Raw genomic sequence first — 23,651 nt, forward strand, 5'->3', positions numbered from 1 at the left:
CATAAAGAACCCTCCAATTCCAGATAGAATATTTTCCTTTATTTTAATTTAAATGTGGGCAATTATATCAGATCAAATTATCCATCTTAATAATAGTGTTTGTATTCTTTAAAAACTAGATTTGCCCTCAAGCATTGCGTCCAGAGAGATGATTGAACTGGCAAGTAATTTCACTTAATGACAATCTGCGCTTTTCAGAATGCTGTCTGTGTAAGTCCATTGTTTGTTGAGTAATGTTGGTTCTATTTTAGTAAATGTAGTGACATCAGTCTAGCCACAGCTATTGCTTTTCAGAATGTGGATCATTATTTAAATATAGTGTCTTTATATTAGTCATGCTGTATAATAAATTGAGGAATTGGAATTTGGCTGCCAGTTGTTGTGCTGATTTGTTAGCTTTGGCACATCGGTCACGAAAATGAATGACCTGTACATGATGCGTGGCAGAACTAAAACAAGACGTTTTCATATTAACCCTTAAGTGTGTTTGGTAGAAGTCTTGTACACTTACTGGTTACTGGTTGTTGGCAAGGGGGCGAGAGAGATGGGATGAGCTGAGAGTGAAAGGATAGCTTAGCTTTCATCCCTGCTTTCTTAGTTTGTCTAGTGCAGCACAGGCTGGGTAAATTTATATATCATCCTGTTTTCTCTTTAAGCATGATTATTTTATTTTTGAGCCTATAGACCACCTTACAACACGTAAAACACAATCCAATCAGAAATACAAAACTATACAACATTCCAAATGCAAAAATTAAAATGCTTTTAATAATCATCAAAATTAAGAACCTTAGTTCTTCCCAGTTTGATGAGCTGTTTGAAAAAAACAGGGGTATCCAACTCCTGTCCTGGAGTGCTTCAATGAATTGTTTTTTCACTAACTTTTCTAACTGCTTTTCTTAATCCGTGATCAGTTTTTGCTGCTAACTAACTCTTATGCCTTAATTTTAGTTGCTTTGCTATTTAAGACTCAGACCCCTTATTTTATTTCTTTAATTAGCTGCCACACAATAATGAGATATAAACTGAGCCAACACATGACCAGCAACTAGTGTACATCATAAAGTATCTGGGGAAAAAAAGAAAGGTGAAAGTCTTGGTAATGTTGATCTGTTCAGGTTCACAAAACATTTTGATTTTGTTCTTAGAAAAAAGAAAACCGTTTTGGAAGTGTCTGTTGTTGCAGAATGAGAGCATCAACAGGCCATGGAGTTAAGAAACTTGTTTTAATTGAGAACAAAAAACCGACTTCTAATTAAAAAAACGGGTTGGAGTTTGAGACCTGGACTTAGCTGGTCGTCTTTCGGCTCACTTCATATCTCATTTCTGTTTGGGTGTCAGTTAAGGTAAAAATGAAGGCTTTCAGAGAACTGAATCTTAAAAAATGTCAACTAAAATCAAGTGAAAAGAATTTAATTAGTGACAAAATTAAGTAAAGGGTTAGAATGAAAACCTGCTGCCACAGGACCAGATTTGGAGACTTCATACCTCAGAAAATCTGTGTTTCATTTCTTTTAAAATTCCTGTTTAGTTCAGGTTTTTGGAGTGAATCTTTGTTATGGAATTAGAAGAGTTTCAAGCCGGAGATGCTTGAGGAACTTGGGAGCAGGTGTTTGAGGAGCTTGCCCATGTCTATTGGCTTTCTTAACTGGTTGTCATCTGCTTGTAGCTAAAATGATGTCAGTTGTTTTAATTCCACAGTGTGCAGGAGAAAACTGTCCCTTTGACTGGGTGCAGAATTGCAATCTACAGTTAGTAGTGCCTAAAACCTTTTTTTACTTAAGCGGCAACCCATCTTCAGCCATCCAGTGACCCATAGGTCGAGAAACACTGCAGCATAAAACAATAAATGTTAAGTTGCAAATCTAGAAATTTTAAAATGCAGAAGATGTAGCTGACAACAAAAAACTCCCACAGTCACATTGTTATTGCAGACTGGCTGTTAGTTTAAAAAACAAAATACATGCCTTATAAAATATAACTTTGAAAGAAAGAGAGAATTGTATTTGTCTGTGCAGGGAAAGTTGCATTTTTACAGAAGCTCAATAAATAAATATTATTATATTACTAGCAGCAGCACTCTGTGTTACCCGGGTAAGTACTTTTAACTATTTAATTTTTGTAAATGGTGTTTCTTAAGGTGTACACCCCAAGACTAATTTATTTCAGGGCTCAAAATCAAGTAAAAGGCATGGTCCTTAAAACTCTCAATTGTAAAAAGAATTACCCTCAGGTATATCTTTCATTGCGCCCTTACAGAGATAAAAATGTAATTATTTCAGGACTGAAAATCAGTGTAGTAAGAAGGCACCCCCTGGTATAACCGAAATTAATTTTGGTTTCCAAAGTAGTCTATTTTTGTTTTTTTTTTTGTTTTGCTCCAAAAGCTCATGACCCATCTAGGGCGTTCAGTGATAAAAGGGTGGAGAAACACTATTATAAATGATTTAATTGCATTAATTGTCTCACATACTAATTGACAGGTCTCTTTCCCATTGTTGCTGAAAATGGTATAAAAATTATTTGATAGAGTTTTAAAATAACTACATATGTTTTCCTCAGTACTAAATATATTCAAGAGTAGATACAGTTGAAAGATGGTTGGAGATGTTGGCAATGTGTCTTTAACAAACTTTGTAACTTGCACATAAAAAACAGTGTGTTGTAAGAGCTGTATATTTGCAGTCTAGATGGTCAATGCATGAAATTTGTCAATATAGAGGTTTCTAAAGATGTGGAAATCTAAAGGCTTCTATGAGTTAAATGTTTTTGTTTTTTTTTTTTGTTCTTTGTGTAGTAACTTGCGTCTGCTTACAGGTACACTCTTTGAATTGAACATAGACATTTGTTAAGTTTAATGTATAGAAAAGGCAGACATAGACTGAAGGAAACCCAAGTATTCATTTGCTACTGAGAGGCTTGGTAAAAATGTAATTTATAAATAGATATATTCATATTCTTTTTTGATGAACAGCCAGCACTTTATTGAGAAGGATTAAAAGCAAACTCCCTTTGTTTCTTTTGTTTGCGTCCACTCCTTAACAGGCTTCCTGTCTGCTGTGACTGTTCCAAATGGAGTCTAAAATGAACCTTCAGTTAGAAAGAAGTGTTTGTTCAGTAGTCCTTGGACATGAAGTTACATTATGACAGTATTTGCAAATTAAACTCTTTCAAATTCAGCTTGGCTTGTTCTTGTTAAGGGCATTTTCACTTAAGAGCTTAGCAGGCTATGCAATAATCACAGTATGGACAAAAATACAAAATTTAATGCAAAGCAAAATCTCAAACATAAACAGAGGACATCGTGCAATACATACACATACTTGTGTTTAGACAGAATTATCTGCAACCCTAAATCAGAAAACGCTGGGATGGTATGGAAAATGCAATTGTTTTTTAAAAAAAAAAAAAAGCAGTGATGCATTGATTCTTAAATTTATTTTGACTTTTATTTCATTGCACCAGGGGGCACGCAGCACTGAAAACACCCAACGCAACAGGCACAGACACAAGTTCTACACACACAGAACACTTCAAATATATGTGGGGAAGTGCTTATCCCTCACTTCCCACAGCAGCACAGTACAAGACACCAATGTAGCACTTTAACACTGTCCCTTTCTTCTCTTCTCCCATCATCTTCCACTCCTCCCCTGAGCTTCATCCAGTTCCTCCCAACTCTGGCTCTCCAATTGGAGTGAGGCGACTCCTTTTATAGAGCACCCAGAAGTGCCCCGAGTGTCCTGTGATCTATTTCGGGGCATACTTCCAGGTGTGGCGACAGCCCTGCAGAGGAGGATTCAGCCATTCCCCATGTGCCCTTTGCTGGTGGCCACAGGCCCCAGCAGGGTTGAGCTCCCATGCTCCAAACCCATGGCACCATAGCAAGGCAGGGGGTTGCCCTCTGTTGTCCCTGGGTGAGGCAGTGCCCCATGCAAGCTAGCCTCCCCCACCAAGTCCTTCCCTTAAGAAGGCATCCCATTTGGGTAAAAGTCTCGGCTGTCCATTACACTTCACAGAAGTCTAAATTACCTTTGCGAAAGGCACAGGCACAAACCCATACCATGACAGACCCTGGCTTTTGGACTTATTTCTGATAGCAGTCTGGATGGTTCTTTTCATCTTTGGTCTGGAGCACATGACATCATTTTTTCCAACAAAGATCTGAAATACTGTTTCGTCTGACCACAATACACGTGTCCACTCTGTGATGGTCCATCCCAGATGCCTCAGAGCTCTCAGAAGTGATGCCACCTCTAGACATGATTAACATAAAGCTTCTTTTTTTTGCACACTAAAATTTTAAGTGGCATTTGGGAATGTAGCTTTGTATTATAGTGCGTGACAAAGGTTTGCCAAAGTAATCCCTTATTATAGTATGTGGTTATATTAGTAGTTGATGAGTGACGGTACTTGATTCAGCACCATCTGAGGGATCGTAGATCACGTATGTTCAGCTTAGGCTTGTGCTCTTGCCCTTTACGCAGTAAAATTCCTCCAGATTCCTTGAATCATTTAATAATATGCACTGTAGAGGGATAAATATGAATTCCAATCTTTCTTTGAGGAACATTGTTTTTAAACATTTCATTAATTTTCTCATGCATTTGTTGACAAACTGGAGATCCCCTGCATATCTTTGCCTCACAAAGGCTTCGCCTTTCATTGATACTGTTTTTGTATCACCTGTTTGAAATTACATCATTATTTAATTATTTTACCTCATTGCTGGCCCTAATTTGCCTCCGTCTCAATCTTTTTTGGAATATGTTGTAGGACTCAAATGCAGGAATGGGTAAATATTAATAAATTAAATAAAGTTGATCAGGCAAAATATGAAATACCTTGGGTTCATACTGTCAGCAATCAAATAAAATTCAAAGTAAATTTAAGAATCACTGCAGTTTTTTTTTCCTGGATATTTTTCCATACCTTCCCATTTTTTTCTGATTTGAGGTTTTATTGTATGTGTCTGTATTGTGGCCAATGGAGAATGTGCCCCTTACCCAGAGAAGAAATTGACACTTCAATATTAGTACAGTATTAAGAAATTAAATGTATTTATTTTCAATAACTATTTTTTATTTTACAGCCAGGGTCTCACTGTTGCTTCAGATGTCCATTCTTGATGCTTATTGTATTGTGTTTTCAGTATTCTTTTTTAATTACTTTTCAGAGGATGTTCTTGTGTAGTCCTTCTCTGTATTGTACTGTTCTTTAATGTGTATGTTTGTTTTTTGTGTAATAAATACATATGACAAGTTGGTTTATACTGTGAGTTATTGTCCATGTCCTCTTTCTGTACAGCATAATGTGGCGAGGCCCCCTAAAGCTGTCGGACTGCCCTAAGAACATACAAGTCATAGTAAGCCACAGTGCTAACACTAAGCCATTAGTGAAAACCTCTGTTGTTGGGGTGTCTTTACAACTTTGGATTTCATCTATTATAAGTGCTTATTTTTGGATTTTCTGTTTTTAATGTTTTTTTTTTTTTATTTAGCTTATTATTGGATTATATCCTATTTTTTTGCGCTTTAGGTTTGCCTTTTTGTGTTGCCGTTTTTTTTTTTTTGCCTAATACTGTAAATGTAAACATGTCAAAGAACATTAATTTCATTACTTGTTCAGTGGTGTGTTTTTTTTAAAGCTTTAACCATGAAGCGTCCTCGTTGAGATGTGCCTGGCTGATTCCTGATTTAGGCTTACTGGAGCCTTGAGGCCTACTTTTTTGAGTCATTGCCTCATTTAGACTTTGCTGATCACTGCAACTCATTACAATTATCTGTTAGTTCCCTCTTGGGACCCTTAAACTTTTGTAATTCTTCCCTCTATTGGTTTCCAGTGATAAGTTTATCCTGTATACTCCATATCCCAGCATCCTTTATTTTGTTTAATTATCAGGAGTTGTCTCTAGCTGAGAGATGGTTCTCCTGTGTACATACAGATTCCTGCCACTGCAGGGTGAAGTTTCTTATTTTTCAAAGGCTGGATGAAAACTGATCTACTTCTTCATATAAAATCTAAATAGAACGTTTCTAAATCTGTGTCCATTTTATGTGACATTGGGTATACACAGACATTGACAACAGAAATAAAATGGAAAGGACTCAGTAATAATAAGTTAAAAACAATTACTATAGTTAAATCAAAATCAATATGAGAGAAATTTGCACTGCATTAGAAGTAGCTCTAATTAGAGTATATTATGGTAAAGTAAATAGACTTTAGCATTGATTTAAAAGTTGAAACCATTGAGTCTTCTCTAATATTGGAAGGCAGATTGTATTGGTTTGATTGCTCAAGAACTAGTAGCTCTGCCTCTAGAGAATAGTTTTATTTGTTTCAGGAATTATTTGGAGAAATGTACCTTGTGATTGTAATATATACGCTAGGGGAAATACTTTACGTGCTTTAATAGTAAAAGAACAGTCAAGGAAGAGGTAAAGCGTATCAGGAATACACAGACAGTGAAATTGTAAATGCTCTGAAGTGGATAGCTTCCCAGTAGTAACGGGGACTACTAAGTGATTTTGAAATTGTAGAGAGAGAAGTACAGTTCTAATTAAATAGGCTGAAGTCTAAAAAATCGCCACGACTAGATCATATTTATCCTCGAGTGCTTAAGGAGGTTAGTGAGTACATATATAAAACCTTGACACGTATTCTTACACGTTTACTGCACACTGGGGAAATTCTGTTGGAATGGAAAATGGCAAAAATCGTTCCCTTATATAAAAAAAGGTTAATTGGGCTTATCCAAGTAACTATAGGCCAGTAAGCTTAACATGCATCACATGAAAGCAATTCATTTTACATACAACTTGTACACATGACAATAAAGAATTGAAATTGAAAGTAAATTAATGGAAGGAATTACTAAGGAAAGGCAACATGTGGCAAGGACAGGGGTGTTAAGGAACAGTCAGCATGGGTTCAGATGAGGGATGTCACATTTTAATATCATGCTGGAATTATAAGAAGAGACAACAAAAGAATACAATCAGAGTGGTGCAGTTTGTTGATTATCTTCATTTAAAAAAACACATTTTGTAATGTCCCACATGTGAGGTTGGGTATCAAAGTAAAAGAAGTCGCAGATCAGGGTGTAGTGTCCAGATAGATGCAAAATCTGCTAAAACACAGAAAGCAGAGGGTTATGAGTCAAAGAATCTTATCAGCATTGGGTGATGTTAAGAGTGATGTCCCACAGGACAACCACAGTGAATATGATACCATAGTATCATAGTATATGATATACAGTATATATAGTACTGTGCAGAAGTTTTAGGCATATAGTACTCTGCAAGAAACCCAAGAAGAGTGTTTGCTTGTGAAAACACTATACAACATTAAAAGAGATACAAGTAAATACTGAAAATTATAAAAATAATAAGTAACAAGAACATCTTGAGTTTTTTTTAAACAAAGTAATTATTTTATGTGCCCAACTGCCAAAACTTTCTCCCCCGTAGCACCATGCAAAAGCAACAACAGCAGCCAGTGACCAAGGAAAAGGGTAACTGCTGCACACCGGGGCTGCCCAAACTTTTGCATTCAACTGTACATTCATATGACTAACAGAAATATGCTTGTTCAACAGAATCTCTTTTGCAGTTTTTAAAAAGGTATAATAGTGAACATATTAAATTGTATGAGCTTGGTTTATTTCTTAATACATTTACCTTTTATCAATCTTTATATGAAGTCATTTATCATATTGTGAGACACACTACATTGCATATAATAAACACATTGGTTTATCTCTTTTCAGAATTACTGTGGTAAACAATGAGATGCAAATGCATTTGAGCCAACAATGGAACTATACTGGTACATGTAAGTATTGTTTTTACTTTGAAATTTGTTTTTGCTTGTTTTTGAAAGGAACCAGAGAGATATCAGTAGAGTTTAATGATGTAGATAAAAAATGGGCAGGATTTTTTTTTTTTTAACCCTTCTATACAGTACATCTTCTTGGTTATTTGTGAACTTTTGAAATTGATAGACCATATTTTTACTTTTTTTATTTATTACATACATTTAACTATAAGTACCATCATGATCTATGTTTGACTATATATATTGTGGGCTGTTTGTGTGATATCAATAGACAGGAATTGTTTGGACTAAAATAAATAAATACTTTGTGAAATAAATAAGTAATAATAATGATACATGAGTATAAATAATACTGGGCAACAAAATGTAACATCTCATCTACAGAGATACACAAAATGTCAAGTTTTCAATTTCCTGCTTTTTGTCCTCAGGAATATCCCTCTTAAGGGTCCAGCAAGGATACTGAAAGTCCACTTTCCTTGGTATTGCTTTTCCATTTTAGAAGTGTCCTTAAGAAACTTTGTTATGCTTGCTGCTGACTGCTCATTTTCCCAAGGAAGATGTCCAGATGAAAATCCAATAAATGATTTTTAAAGATGTGAACAAGTAGATGTTTAACCTGTGACATTTGATCACAAACTGTCATGGAGCTCTGCCTCAGACAGAGAGCAGGATCCTTATATCCAAACATGACTTGATTCAACCTTGTGCAAGTAACTTTAATCAAAGCACAATCAAAGCACAAAAAATATTAAATACAAAAAAAAAAGCTTAAACTGCATTATTGATGAAAATTTATATTCAGACAGTCCACACAGACTGTTACTATATAGGCAAAGAGATTCAAGTTTATGCAACTAGATAATTTCAACCATTTATAAATTATGTAAATAATAAAACAATATATGTATAATATACATATGTGAATTTATTAAGATTAGTGATTAGCATTGTTAATAAATCAAAAGCTATATCTTTCCTTACAGTATATAAAACACTCAGACATAGAAAGAGAGAACTTGTGTACTGACTGGCAGACAGAGACACCAGCTTCTTCGTTGTCTTCGTCTTTTCCTTCTTCTATATGGGGTTGATGTGCCTGATCAGCCTTCTTCAAACAGCTTGGTCCTGGACCTCCTCCTCAATCAGACCTTTTTCCTTCAGATGTTCTTTTACTTTATCTATCCATCTCTGCTTTTGCCTCCTTCATTTTCTCTTACCCTATACTTCTAATCCCATTCCTTGTTTGCCCACATACTTGCTGTCTCTCCTCATCATGTGTCCATACCATTTCAACTTACTTTCCTGTACTTTTTAGATATCTTTCCCAATTTTTTGTACCTCTGATTGATTGTCTCAATTCTTATTCTACCCTTTTTTTTTCTTTTTTTTTTGTAACTCCACATATCCATTTCTGCCACATCTAACTTCTTCCAACACAGACTGCAACAAGACAGGTTATATACTCAGTGGATGCTTTAATACAAGTACAGGAGATATTAAACAAAAATGGCTGGAGGAGAAAAATGTTATTTGAGCCGTTTCTTTGAGGCACAAGCTATTCATGAAATTGTTACATGTTTAAAAAAAAAAAGTTTCCTTCGCTTATATTTCATATTATTGTGAGAACATATACCAGGTTTTGGACTCCATTGTGTATGTACATGTTTATATGGCACTTATCTTCAAACTTTAATGTGTTTGAGGAATATCAAAATAATCACAAAATCAGTTTAGGTCCATATTGCCAAGCCCTACTTGCATCTTGTGACCATGGTAGCATGTTACCCCACTGTTCGTTAGCAGGTAGTTAACATTATGAAATAGGTGTCTACTTGGTCATCATTCCTTGTACATATTCTCACAGCAAAATACTATTAACAATCTGCGTGTTTTGTCAGTAGTAACATGTAGCAAACCAGTGAGAACCTGGTGTTATAAAGAATTCTGGAAATGTGTTTTCCTGGTTGTTTTGTATTCACTTTTTACATCAGAATGGTAGAATTCTCTCCCCACCCTAATCACCATGAATAACTGCCATTTAGTTTGTCGATTTTTTCACAAGGGATTTCTAACAACTTGTTCTGAACTCTTCTCTGAATTGGAGAAAATAAATAAACACACACAATTGTGTGAAAAAGTAAGTACACCACATGAATTTTTTTTTCTAACATATGTGATTTGATTATCATTTAAACAGTATCTTTAGATAAAGTTGACATAATATCACAAACATCATGTCACATTTACATTTTGTGGTCCATTGTATAATTTAAATAAACATGAATGCAAATACTGCATGTGGAAAAAGTAAGTGCACCTCTACATTTATCACTACCTCAAATACCTGAAATTTTCATTGGGTGTAAATTATTAAAACATCATCAGAGCATATCTTGTCTGAACCTGTTTTATTTAAATCTCAAGCATTTATTGTTGTTGAAGCATGCATTATCACCATGCCTCAATCAAAGGAGCTGTCTGAGGCCTTCAGAAAGAGGGGATTTAATAAGATCTCCAAGCATTCCACATTCCGGAAGATCATCTACAAGTGGAGAAGATTTCAAACTACCTTTTCTCGGCCAGGCCTCCTCATCAAGTTCAGCATGAAAACTAAATACAAGATGCTGAAAGAAGTCTCAAAGAACCCCAGACTATCATCACGGGACCTCCGTATAGCACTTACCACTGTTGATTTCAAAGTGCTTGAGTCTAACATTAGAAAAAGGCTGTATACATGAGAGGTGTACCAGGAAGAAACCTTGGCTGCACAGAAAGAACATGAGGGTAAGACTAAAATTGGCACTTGAACAATGTGCTTTGGACAGACGAGGCAAAGACACAAGAGTTATTTGGCCATAGCAGCAGTGTTTGTTGAAAACAAAAGACAGTATTTGACCAGAAGAATCTAATACCAACTGTAAAGCATGGTGGTGGAAATTGTTATGGTTTAGGGCTGCTTTCCTACATAAGGTTCTGGGAAGCTCACCATCATAGAATCCACTGTGTATTTTTTAATTGAAGTTCAACCAAAAGTGTACCTTGTGACATGACAATGACTTTAAGCATGTCGGCAAATCTTTGAAAAGAAAGAAATTGAGGATTCTGGAATGGCCACGTCAAAACCCAGATCTATTATGCCTTGGGGCATTTAAAATTGGGCTGTGTGTGCAAGACACCCCTCAAACATCACACAGATAAAGGAATTCTGCATAGAGGAGTAGTGAAAAAGTTTCACCCAGTCATGTCAGTGACTGATATACAGTTTGAGGAAAATGCCAGCTTGAGGGCAATACTAGCTATTGGAGCCAAGGGTGGACTTTTTCTGCAGATGTAAATAGCATATCTGTTCATTTTTCATTGTTTTTTTTTTCCAGTTGTACAATATGCTATTTAAATGAACATATACGATAAAGAAAAAAAATATTTTATGCGGTGTACTTTTTCACATGACTGTTTACATATGTTAAAATCAACAAAACCTGTTTGTTGATGGTGGCTTGGTTGGTATGGTGGCTCAGCTCACTTTTCTGGAGACTTGTGACATCTCTCCACGCAGTTTATGTAAGCCTGATATTCTTAATTGTTTGCATTAAAGTGTTATATTCTTTTCAGTTGTGTCTCTAGAAAATATAAGTTTACAGTAATAAAACTCCCAAGGGCAGGCTGACTTTGAGAATGTTAAAGCATTAGTTGCTTGTCACTGTGTAGAAATCTAATATGGCCCTTGGGGTATTCCTGATGAAAGGCAGGGCCTGGCAATTAGAGACTTCCTGCTCTTGCATTGGGGCATCGAGTCTTTCAGCACGTCTGATTCACTATCTGCCTTTGGGAGAGGAAATGCTGGATTTGGTTTCTGGCACGTGCCAGTCCTGACCCTGAAGCTGAATGTTTACAGACTTCGAGTCTGCTAAAGAACAGCAGCACAAAGGGTGACGTCACTTGACTGCTTTGTAACCCTTTGTAAACTAGATCCCTACTGACCCCAGCTCTTCATCTTTTCTTATGCACTCAATTTAAACTGAATTATAAGTCAAATTGAAATGTAAGTCAGCTCTCTCAATTATTTTGCATAGTTTTTTGATCTCTTTAATCTTGGTTTGTCTTGAAACAGAATAGTGATAATCTCTCTTATCATCAAAATCTTCTTCTACATTTGCTGGTACCGATCCCGACAGAGGCAAATGGATGCTTACCTTAGTAACCCACGCAATGCACAGATTGTGATTGTTGGAGGAAGAGCTTATCTTCACCAGCTATGTGAACGCCAAAGTGTGAGTCATTTTATTTTTTATCTGATAATGAAAACTTATTTTTATTAATTTAATGTCAGTTTGTGTTAAATTCAAATGTTTTATTATGTTAATTTATGTGTATGTTGCTTTATTAATAGTGATAATGTGAATATTAGGTAAGTCATTTTCCATTCATTTTACTCTCATTATTTACCAAAATAATGTATATATTTTAGGCTGATTTATCAATTTCGTACTCATAGTTTCTTAGCAGTAATTTTTGTGACAATTATAAAATCTGTCATTAGTTGAATGCACCGACCATCAGTTTCTCTTGATAGTTCCAAATTTTCCATGTGTACCAGTCTATACAAATAAGACGCCAGTTTAGGCCAATTGAAGTCCCAGGCGGTTTCTGCCCTCCTACACAACACCATATGAGATAAGGAAAGTGACAAGTGGGTTTCCAGCACCCAGGAATTAAATCGGAAGCCAAGTGAAAGTGCAGCTTTAAGACATAATTCTAGCCATTAGCTATAAAACTGCATGAGTTGGTAACATGAACAATGACTAATGAGGTAAAGAAGTTCCAGATGTGGAAAATGTTATTTGAGAATATTGGAATCTGTTTGAATCCACTAGTTGGCCTGCTAAGCAAGGAAAAAAAGAGGCCCTACTTCCTAACTGCATTTTTAGTTATCTAAGGGGAGCAAATGGAAAATGTGACTTAAGATTCATGGTAAATATTGGATATTGGAGGCCTCCCCATGCCACACGGACCTTTCAGCATGTATAATTTTCGTAGCAATAATGAATTCAGTTCTGATTATTCCAACCAGGGGGCTGCATGGAGGCATAGTGGCTAAAAGATTGTGTCATTGCTCCTGAGTCCTGGATTTAAAACCTACACTGGTACGTTTTTTGGAAATGTCAATCAACTAATATGCACTTCAAGGGGTGGGGGTCGACTTGTTCTTAACTCAATTTTACTTTTAGTAAAGATTGATTGACTGATTTGTATGGAATGATTGCAATAAAATTAATAAAACTTCAAACAAAAATCTAATATGCACTTCTTCAGAGATGTAGATTAAAAGTGCAGTTCAAGGATCTGAAAACAATCCTAGCAGCATTGGGTGCAAAGTAGGAATCGGCACTGGCAGTCAATTACAGGGTCCACATTCAAAGTAAATGATCAGTCTACCTGTGTCTTTGGGAATGTTTGAGGAAGCGAACCACAATCCACACAGACATAAAATGACACTCTTTCCTTGGCAAATCCAGATCATGGAGCTCAATGGACCTTTTTACTTTGTTTTTAAAATTGTTGTAATGATGTACATACAATTACTTTATGGTGTACATACATGTAAAACTAATTATAAAGATAGAAATCACAGAATAATTGATTACCGTATATACTAATGTATAAGTCGGGTCTTGAAACCCTAAAAATCGATCATAAAATCAGACCCCGACTTATACTCCCGTTCAAAAATATGGCACTTAATTATTATTTTTTTTATCTTCTTGCATCAGTTTCTCAGACACATCGAATTTTGTTGCAGCAGCGCAGTTCCAATTTATTTCACTACTTCAACGACGTTTAATTTTAAACCAGCTTCATATGTTCTTCTGATTGAATGCTCCATCGTAGATAAGGGATGCTCTTACCATAAAGGTGTAAAAGGGAATGAGATACAAAAAACATATGGCAATGCAAAAGTTGCTTCGGAATAGTTTGGGTATTACCATGTAGTCATGTAGGCACAATAGAGAGAGAGAGAGAGAGGTTAGTAGCACGGGCTGATACAGTGCATTGCCACACCCACATAGAAAAAAAGGCAGTGTGCTCCGTGGTTACTCTCTCAGGTGGTTGTTAGCATATCATAATCTCTTGGACCAATAGCATGAGTTTTCCGCATTCGACTTATACAATCAACATTATAAAATGTCTGTTAGCGTATTACATCTGCACACTGACATTTCTCCCCATTCTTCTTTATAAATCTGCTCAAGCGCTGTCAGGTGTCATAGTGATTTTGAGTAAACAGGCTTTTTACAAGTGTAGACAAATTCTCAGTTGGATTGAGATCTGGATAATGACTCTGCCACTTCAGGACATTCACATTGTTGTTTTTAAGGAACTCCTGTGTAGCTTTGGCTTTATACTTAGGCCAATTGTCTTCTCCCAATATGCAGGTTTCTTCAACACACTGCATAATGTTTATTACATTCATTTTACCCTCACTAGCCTTCCAGGACCTACTGCAGATAAACATCTCTACAGTATGATGATGCCATCACAACTTTTCCCAGGGTGATGATGTGTTTTTTGGTAATGTGGACTGTTTCTAACATGTTGCTTATTCTGATAGACAGAAAACTGAAGTGTGTTACCATTACACCATAAACTTTCTTCCAGCTGACTTCTGAGTCTCCTCTGTACCTTCTGGCAAGCTAGCAGCAATGCCATGCAAGTGGACTTAGATATTTGCTTGTCTCCATCCCGTGACTTGTGCTTTTTAATTACCTTTTCATGGAGATGCTTGGAGTTTTCTTTTGTGTTTATTGTGTAGGTTTGGCCACCATACTGACACCACAAGTTGAGCAGGCACATTCAGACTACAATTGTTTGAAACCCCTTGACTACAGACAGGTGATATCCATCTAACTAATTATGTGACTTTTAAAAACATGTTGGCTACACCGGTGAGGATTTAGGTGTGTAAATATTAAAGGGTGTGAATTCTCATGCAGTCAATTATTTTGCATTATATTTGTAATTAATTTAGTCTGCTTTATAAATGGTTAACGGTAGCATTTAATCATTAACTGGCAGCAGGTTAAGAAAACGAAGAAGCAATTAAAGACTTGTATATAGTAAAAGAAGCATTTAAGAGTTATTAATATTAACAAAGAAGTGGACTTAAATGAGACCTAAGAAGGTATATTTCTTTAGTGCCAATGTTTGACTTTCTGATGCACGTTGGCTGGAAGGAAACCATGCTGTTTAATTAGGATTTCTTTTAGGCTAAAATCCTCCATCCATCTGCTTTGTCTACAGGGACTTGGTGTCTGTCTCAGCAGCAACAGCAGAAGTCTTCTCCCCATAGAGAATTTACATTTTTAATTTACAGATTTGCACACACACATTTGTTCATGTTAGACCAGTTTAGATGAGCCAGTCAGCCTAACTTAACATGCTGAAACAATGAAAGTAATCAGAAGAAGCAATAAAAAATGTGAATAAAATATATGTTTATATTATTAGAAAGTGTTGACAATATATCAAAGGACATAATGCTTAAACTCTAGGTGAGGTAATTAATCATATCTTTAGTACTCATGGCAGTTCTCCTCTTCACATCACAAAAGACTCAGTGGCCCTAGAAGTTTTGCAGAGAAAAGCAACCGATTTGTATCCTTAGATGAAAGGACATGCCAGAAGACTCTGGCAGGTTCAGAAAATTAAACCTGTTTAAAATAAAGAGAGAAATCAACAAGGAAACCCAGTCCAGGCTTTCAGGATTATGAAGAGTATCGACACAGGTGATCCCCCACAGTTAACATTAGCATTCTGAATTTCACTTAATCTCTTTCCTGTTCATAGTTTGTCATTGCCTATCCCTGGAGCACTGAATGCAAGACTGAAAACAGCCTCGGACGTGGTGCCAGTTCATCACAGGGGGATGGTTAAATAAAAAATTGTGTATTTGAGGTGACATTAATGGTAATTGTGATCAGGACATAAACCTGAAAATTCATTCACAAAAAGATATGGAATTCCTGAACTAAAATAGGTACTGTATTGAGTGGTGTAGATAAAGAGAAAGCTGAGAGGTTTTTAAGCAATATTTATACAAGAGATGTAGACAAGTGTAACAGATTAGTTTCTCTTTTCTCATTTGAAGTTTTTACAGTTTTAGTCAAAGTGCTGTTTTATGATGTGGCAATATTGCTGGCTGCTCCATTCTGCCTTTCTGCCATGGAAACAGAAAATACCTTAGGACGTTCTTGGATTTAGTTCACAGTGTTCAGGCTCACAGACACTAGATAAAAAAATCCCATTTATGGTTCATGAGGAGCAGTGAAGAGTATGATTTAACTGAAACAATTATTTTCAAAATTGTTACTGTATATGTTATTAAAGCAACATTAAGTGGGTAAAAATGTGGCTGGTAGGATGATCATTAATTTGGTGCAACGGGGAAAGTAATTTGAAATACAGAAGATCAAACAAATGTCAGCACAGCCCAGCCTCCTTTCCAACTCAGACTTGACTGCAAGAAGAAGAATCCAGCTTTGTGTGGGCATGTAGTGTTCTCAGGTCACTTGTGTGGGTGTTGTTTTGTGTGTCTACCAAATCTGTAGTTATTTTATTTTATTTTTTTTTTTTTGCTATTTAGGCAAATTGGCCAAGTTGGTATGGTATTCAAGATGACAGTTCTGTTGGAGAGGCTGCTGGATCACTGCCTCCTGCACCCTCTTACAGTCATTTAGACGTTCCCCCTCCATATGAAGTTGTGACAGGAGGTAAGTAATTAAACCAGACATTACTACGGTGTTAGCATCCTTGTCTTCTGTTTTGGGGATGTCATAATAGCATTATTTGTTACCAGTACCAATACAAATTATACAATACTCTGTACCACAGCAAAAACAGAAATCCTATTCAACAGCTTTACATTATTTGAATTAACAATATTGTGCCTTTTCTTGTAACAGAATCTAAAATATATAAATACTAATAGTAACAGCAGCTTCAAAATATCAAGCAGTGACACTGATATTTAAATTACCTAGTATTGGCATTCAAAAATAGAAAAATATAATGCAGGGCTTTAATTTTAATGTGTCGTGCATATGGGGATACTCCCAGTATAACAACAAGTGGAGAGATTGTACAATCTTGGGTGATTTCAGAATAGGATTTATAAAGAATGGTATCATTATAGTCTTTTAGATTTTTGCAGATTTTAAATTTATTCTATGACATTTAACCTCCGGTAACTGAAAAATACTATGTACAATTTAAAAAAAAAAATGTATCAGTACTTTTGAATTAGTGAATTCCAAGATGATTCAGGATATTTTGATTTAAACAAACTCTCAAGGTGGCTCACTAACATGCTTTCAAAATCTGGATTGTCAGAGAATCACTCTGTCAGGTTTGTAACATTTGCTACTCTAAGATTAATATTTCCGTCATTGTCTGTTTAAAAACGTACTAAAGAGCAGTATTTTAATTAATTCAAATTTCAAATGTCATAAACTCATGGTGCTTTAACTGTCCAAATTTATAGAATATAGCATCAAGTCAATGAAACTTCTGGGATATTGATCTGCTGACTTAAGTAGCAGAGGGGGTTGTTAATCAATTTCCGCTGCTTTGGTGTTCATGAAATTAACAGGTGCACTAGAGAGGCAACAATGAGACAACCTCCAAAATAGGAATGGTTTAACAGCTGGAGGCCACTGACATTTTTCCCTCCTCATCTGTTTTTTCACTAGTTTTGCATTTGTCTACAGTCCGTGTCACTATTGGTAGCAAGAGGTGATACCTGGACCCTACAGAGGTTGCACAGGTTGTCCAAGTTCTCCAGGATGGCACATCAATATGTGCCATAGCAAGAAGGTTTGCTGACAGTCTCAAAGGCATGGAGGAGATTTCAGGAGACAGGCAGTTACTCTGGGAGAGTTGGACAGGGCCCCTCATAGCAGGTCCTTAACCCATCAATAGGACCGCTATCTGCTCCTTTTGGGCAAGGAGGAACAGGATGAGCACTGCCAGAGCCCTACAAAATGACCTCCAGCAGGCCACTGGTGTGAAGGTCTCTGGCCAAACAATCAGAAACGGACGTCATGAGGGTGGCCTGAGGGACTGATGTCTTCTAGCGGGCCCTGTGCTCACTGCCTGGCACCCTGGAGCTCAATTGGCATTTGCCATAGAATACCAGAATTGGTAGGTTCACCACTGGCACCCTGTGCTTTTCACAGATGAGAACAGGTTCACCCTGAATACATGTGACAGATGTGAAAGGGTCTGGAGAAGCCGTGGAGAATGTTATGCTGCCTGTAACATCATTCAGCATGACCAGTTTGGTGGTGGGTCAGTGAATATCTGGGGAGGCATATCCATGGAGGGATGCACAGACTTCTACTGGCTAGACAACGACACCTTGACTGCCATTGGGTATCGGGATGAAATCCTTAGACCCATTGTCAGACCCTATCCTGATGCAGTGGGTCTTGGGTTCTTCCTGGTGCACGACAATACCAGGCCTCATGTAGCGAGAGTTCCTGGAGGATGATTGAATTAATACCATTAACTGGCCCCCACGCTCACCTGACCTATATACAATAGAACACCTCTGCACGTGGGGGCCATACAAACTGTTGAGTACGATTTGGAGTTGCTGCAATTAAATTTCGGTAAAATGGACTACCCTGCCTGCTGCATCATTTTTTCACTTTGATTTTCAGGGTGTCTTTGAATTCAGCCCTCTGTAGGTTGATAATTTTCATTTCCATGAAATGATGTGGCATCCTTTCATTCATAACACATTACCAGTCGATATCAGTACATATATCCAGCTTGATTTTTTTCCCCATTGAGATCTGATGTGTTTTCAAAGTGTTCCTTTAATTTTTTTTAGCAGTTTAGTTTTTACTTACATTTTTCTTATGTATTATTGTGCCTTGCAAAATAAATTTTCTGCTTGCAGTCATGCATGAGTGCAGTACCGGCTTTCACTAGATACAACCGATACTATTTATAAAAAAAAAACAACAATTGTTTTTATATTTGTGGAATTTGGGTATCGACTTGGTACCGAAATAGCGGTTCTTGTGACATCACTACTTTTGTTAAAAATGTATGTCAGGTTGCTGTTCTGTTATTTTCCAATGGTTTGCCAAACTCTTTGCCCTTGTTTTGATTGAACAGAGAGTCTCGTTGTAAGCAGCATGTGATGAATGGTAGGAATCGGTGGAAGCTAACACACAGTTTTTTTTCAAGATCAGCTTTTATCAGAAATGACTGTTCAAAATCACTGAATTGGATTAAAGGCCTGGTGCAGTTAGTTTTTATTTTGATAACCTTGTACGTGGATAGAGGTGTCAGTTTATACCATAGCTTTTTTTCTGTAGAAACCCCCATCATAAGGCACTTTGTAAGTGTTTTCAGTTGGAGCATTAAAAGGTCAATGACTTGTTCAGGATCACACCTTGCATGCAGGGTGATCAAAGTAACAACGTCAAGTATTAATGTCCAGCATTTCAGCTATTGCAATAGAGAAAATACAGAAAATCTGTTTCTGTCTCACTGTCCATGAATATATACATACATTTTTTGTTGTTGCTTATTTGTATTTGCACACCAAATAATCTGTGTATTACAAATAGCTTGAAGGTGACCACCGCCACACAGTTTATCTCCTATCAGCCCACACACTGAGAAAATTAACAGTGTGAACTTTCTTTACACCTTCTTGTTGGTAGTCCGGCTCAGTGGCTAGGGAGTATGACTGTAAACCTCCAGGCTGCTAGCTCAATAACCACCTCCAACGTGCAGTGCCAACTTAAGCAAATCATGTATTTTTTTTATACTAACTGCACTGCCACAAGTGTCTGCCTACAACAGGCAGCAAAACATCCTCAAATATACAGTATATCTATCTGTCTATCATACAGTGCCTTTTATCTATCTGTCTATCTGTCTATCTATACATATACATATACATATACAAATACAAAAAAAATCCTGGGATGAGACAAGACTTTTTCAGAGAGATAATTTCAAGTCCCGCGAGTAGAAGACAAAGTAGAACGTTGCAAAGAGGTTCAAAAATGTTGGCACGATATACATGCAGAGCAGATTAGAGATAATGAAAGTACTAAAATTCGAAAGTCTGAAAAAATGGTAGTAAAGATCACATTAGTACTAACAAACAGAAATTATTACTCGATGAAATAATGGAACAGAGAAAAGAGATCAAATATATGGACACAGGTGATATGACAGAAGCATTTAGATATTGTTTGGCTTTAAACTTTAAGTCGGAGACTTGTAGATCATCTAATTCATGTTGCCATCAGGCAAAAATGGTGTTTCTTCCCAATGAAGTGGCGTATCTGTGAGAATTAAAAGGTTTGGTAAAAGTGAAATCCACATATGAGCGCCAGAGACACAAAGTGGCTAGCGCGGCCATGGTCCACTTACTTCTCATTCTTGTGAATGCTACTGTCAGACACAGTTCCTGCACTCTCGGCTCCAAGCAGGATCGGAAATCAAAGGCAAAGAGTAGAAGACAAAGTAGAACATCGTAAAGAGGTTCAAAAATGTTGGCACGATACACATGCGGAGCAGGTTATAGATTATGAAAGTACTAAAATTCGAAAGTCTCAAAAAAATGATAGTAAAGATTGCAAAAGTAAATACACATACGTGAGCGGCAGAGACGTTAAGTGGCTAGTGCGTTGCGCAGGTCGGGGGATATGTATGTATGGATGTGTATGTAATTTATTTAAAAATGTACATATGTTATTATTGGGACAGCTTAGATATTACAAAACTGGCTTCAAGGACTGAATGGTTTCCTCTCATCTGTCAAATTTCTTATGTTCAATAGCTGTGTGCCTGAAGAGAAACCAAACTCTTTTTAAAGAATCTGAGAAGTATTGTGTACATCTTTAAAATGCAGCCAAAAGGATCAAAACATTCAGGCCTTAGTAACAGGATTAACACTGTTAAAGCAGTTTTTAAACTAATATTTTCTGTCTTTATTTATAGATGACCTGAAGCCACCACCATATAGTGAGTATGCACTTGGAGAAGCTGCCACAGATCTACAAGAGACCTGTGACAATTGCAGCATCAGTGATGCACCTCCACCATACACACCGTTTCCATTGACTGAAATCCATTTGCACACTGAAGCGACTTGTAATTCTGAAGCACTAGAAAACAACTCTGTGCCAACCACTTTAGCCCAAGACTAATAGCCAGCTCCAACCACTTCCTTTTGGCTTTTATTTTTTGAGGTTTTGAAAATGTAAGACTTTTTTTAAGAATAACTTTGCACTGCTGCAATTGGGAAGATGCCTCATGTTAATCCTTCAAGCTGCCTGCCAATAATAATGCTTCATTATACTTTATTTTTTATTTTAAGCATCTTCCTGTTCAGGATGGCTCAGACCTTAGAAAATGCAAACATGAGGACTGAAGCTCTGATTTGAACAGCGTGTGACTACATACTTGTGCAAACGACATACTGCAAGGCAAGAAATCTGTTAACAGAAAAGTCATTTGCTTTAGCAGCTTGCAGAGGCGGGAACTGCTATTTCTATTTTTTCACTTGGAACTTGGTAGTGCGTGACTAGTGAGAAATAAAGTGTCAGAAAAGCTTTTATTGCCCCAGAACTTTTTCTTTCCCAATTATATGTCAAAACGTTTTATCTTGCAATACAATATTTTTTTTTCTTTTGAAATAGCATGGAATAATTGCTTTTTTTGGTTTTTAAAAATTAATTACATATTTTTAAATCTACAGCAGAAAAAGCCTTTCCTTTTGAGAAAACCTAGTGCCTATAACATACTGCACATGTCTTTGTGAGATGCTTTGTTTTGTAATTGCCAATTAATTGTGCTTACTGGGTGTTCATGTTACAATAAAAGGAGAGTTGCAAAAAGAATGCAGTCCAGCTGATGAGACCATCGAGAAGTTCCAAGTCCCATAAAGATACTGGAATGGAATTACAGTGTGGCCGATATCCAACCCAGCATACAATTCACTATTTAGGGGATTACATTGGAGTAGAAGATGTCTGGGTTCAGTCTTTATTTCCCAGGAGCCAGTGATGTGCCAATATCCATTATGAATGATTAGAGCATTTACTAGGTTGAATATTCTAGAATATGTTGTTACCTTTGGAAAATGGGTAGAAGTAAGAATAATGCTAGTGGTTTTGCTACATTAGTTTGCTGCCATTTGCTTTTCAACGTGCCTGCTAATTGTCTATCTGGAATGTGTGTATTCTTCCAATTGGGCTTTCTCTGGGTACTCTTTTTTTTTTTTTTTCTTGCACACCCTAAAGGTGAGTTTGCCAGATTAATGGACCTTTTAAATTTCCTCATTTTAAAGCCTCTCATTAAGCAACTTTTAGGCAAAGGAAATGTCAAACCAGTTGCTGATCTCTTTGCCCGAGTATACCAATTCACACAACTGCATATCCCTAGGAATGTCAAATTATGGGACCGTGTGACAGCTTTCCAACACAGTTTCACATTTTCAGAGTATCTCGAACTTACTCTTTTTCTGACAGCTGATAACCTGCTGCCTTACGGAGCATGTACCTGTGTTTACAGGTATAGTGAATTCTGCAGTAATCTCTTTCCTTTTTCCATTCTTTCATAGTATGTAACACGTAAGTCATCAGACAGACAAGCTTCTCTTGTTTGCAACGTCCAAAACACCCGCATCTCTACTCCTCATTAGTGCATTATACGCATTGTACCTCTGTGCAAGTGCTCATTGGTTGTGACCCCGTTGTTGAACTTGGTGATTTTGAAATGGAACACATGGATGAAGGTATGTATGGCCTGTATTCAGTCTTTATTTTTCAAATAATAAGCATCTTTCATGAAAATCAAATAGCCAGAATTGTCATTTTTGAATTAATACTTTGGGTGTATTACAATTAAAACAATTGCTGGATAAAAAAGTAGTGTTTGCTTCCTTTTAAAATGGATAAAAAGTACAATACTGTTAACATCTGAGCTACTTCATTGCCAGTTGAATTCTCTGTTTTGTTTGAGTGCCTGATCACCGTGTTTGGGGGTCTGAATGTTCTCTTTGTGCCCATATGGTTTCTCTCCTGGTGACTCTGCTTTTCTTGTCATATTGCAAAGCTGTACCTGTTGGGAAATAAAAAATTATCCTAGTGCGAGTGTGCAAGGGGATGAGTGAATGTGTCTTTTCCAGGGTTGATTCCTGCCTTATTCCTGATGTCATCGATATCAGTTTCAACTCTATAATGAAAACCGTGGGATTTGTGAATTATTGAATAGCTGTAAGACAACTGTTGTAAAATGTATACCAAATAAAATGTGATGTTTTTTGACTTTCCAAATAAAGTTACTATTTTTTATTTTCCATATACAGCTTCATTTAACTTATTTGACATTTTCCAATAAAACTGAAAAAAATCATAGAAACCTGTGGGGCATGAAAGAGGTGCCTGGACTGCTGGGCATGAGATGTGGAGGGTTTTGATTTTAAAGCAGTGAGTTGACAACTTCACAATGTGGAGGGGATTGTTCAATTACTTTTTGTCAATTGTGGTCATAAATGATGCAAAACAAGTGGGTTGACAATCTCAAAATGTTAAGGGGGATGTTCAATTACTTAAGTCAGTGCTATTTTACAAGAATCTCTTAGAAAAAGCATGCACTTGAACTGTGCCTCTTCTGTCCGGAAACACAACGGTTGGGCTGTAATGCCTGGTGACAGTCAACCCAAATGCTTACGTCCGTTACTCTGTTTCAGATCTATAATGGGAAAAGTGGGATTTGTG

The 23,651-nt window shown here is 36.7% G+C and overlaps 1 protein-coding gene across 2 annotated transcripts in view; it reads left to right on the forward strand.

Moving 5' to 3' along the window:
- The window catches only part of LOC120530153 (NFX1-type zinc finger-containing protein 1-like), a 215,428-nt gene extending 192,196 nt beyond the window's left edge, over positions 1-23,232 (forward strand). For both annotated transcript variants that reach the window (XM_039754362.1, XM_039754363.1), the window contains 4 exons: positions 7,772-7,836; positions 11,954-12,113; positions 16,484-16,610; positions 20,869-23,232. The gene's annotated coding sequence lies outside the window, so the exon portion shown is untranslated. The remainder of the gene's footprint in view (positions 1-7,771; positions 7,837-11,953; positions 12,114-16,483; positions 16,611-20,868) is intronic.
- Positions 23,233-23,651: the final 419 nt, after the last annotated feature.

This window comes from Polypterus senegalus, chromosome 5 (assembly GCF_016835505.1).
Source record: "Polypterus senegalus isolate Bchr_013 chromosome 5, ASM1683550v1, whole genome shotgun sequence".
NCBI classification, from domain to species: Eukaryota; Metazoa; Chordata; class Cladistia; order Polypteriformes; family Polypteridae; genus Polypterus; species Polypterus senegalus.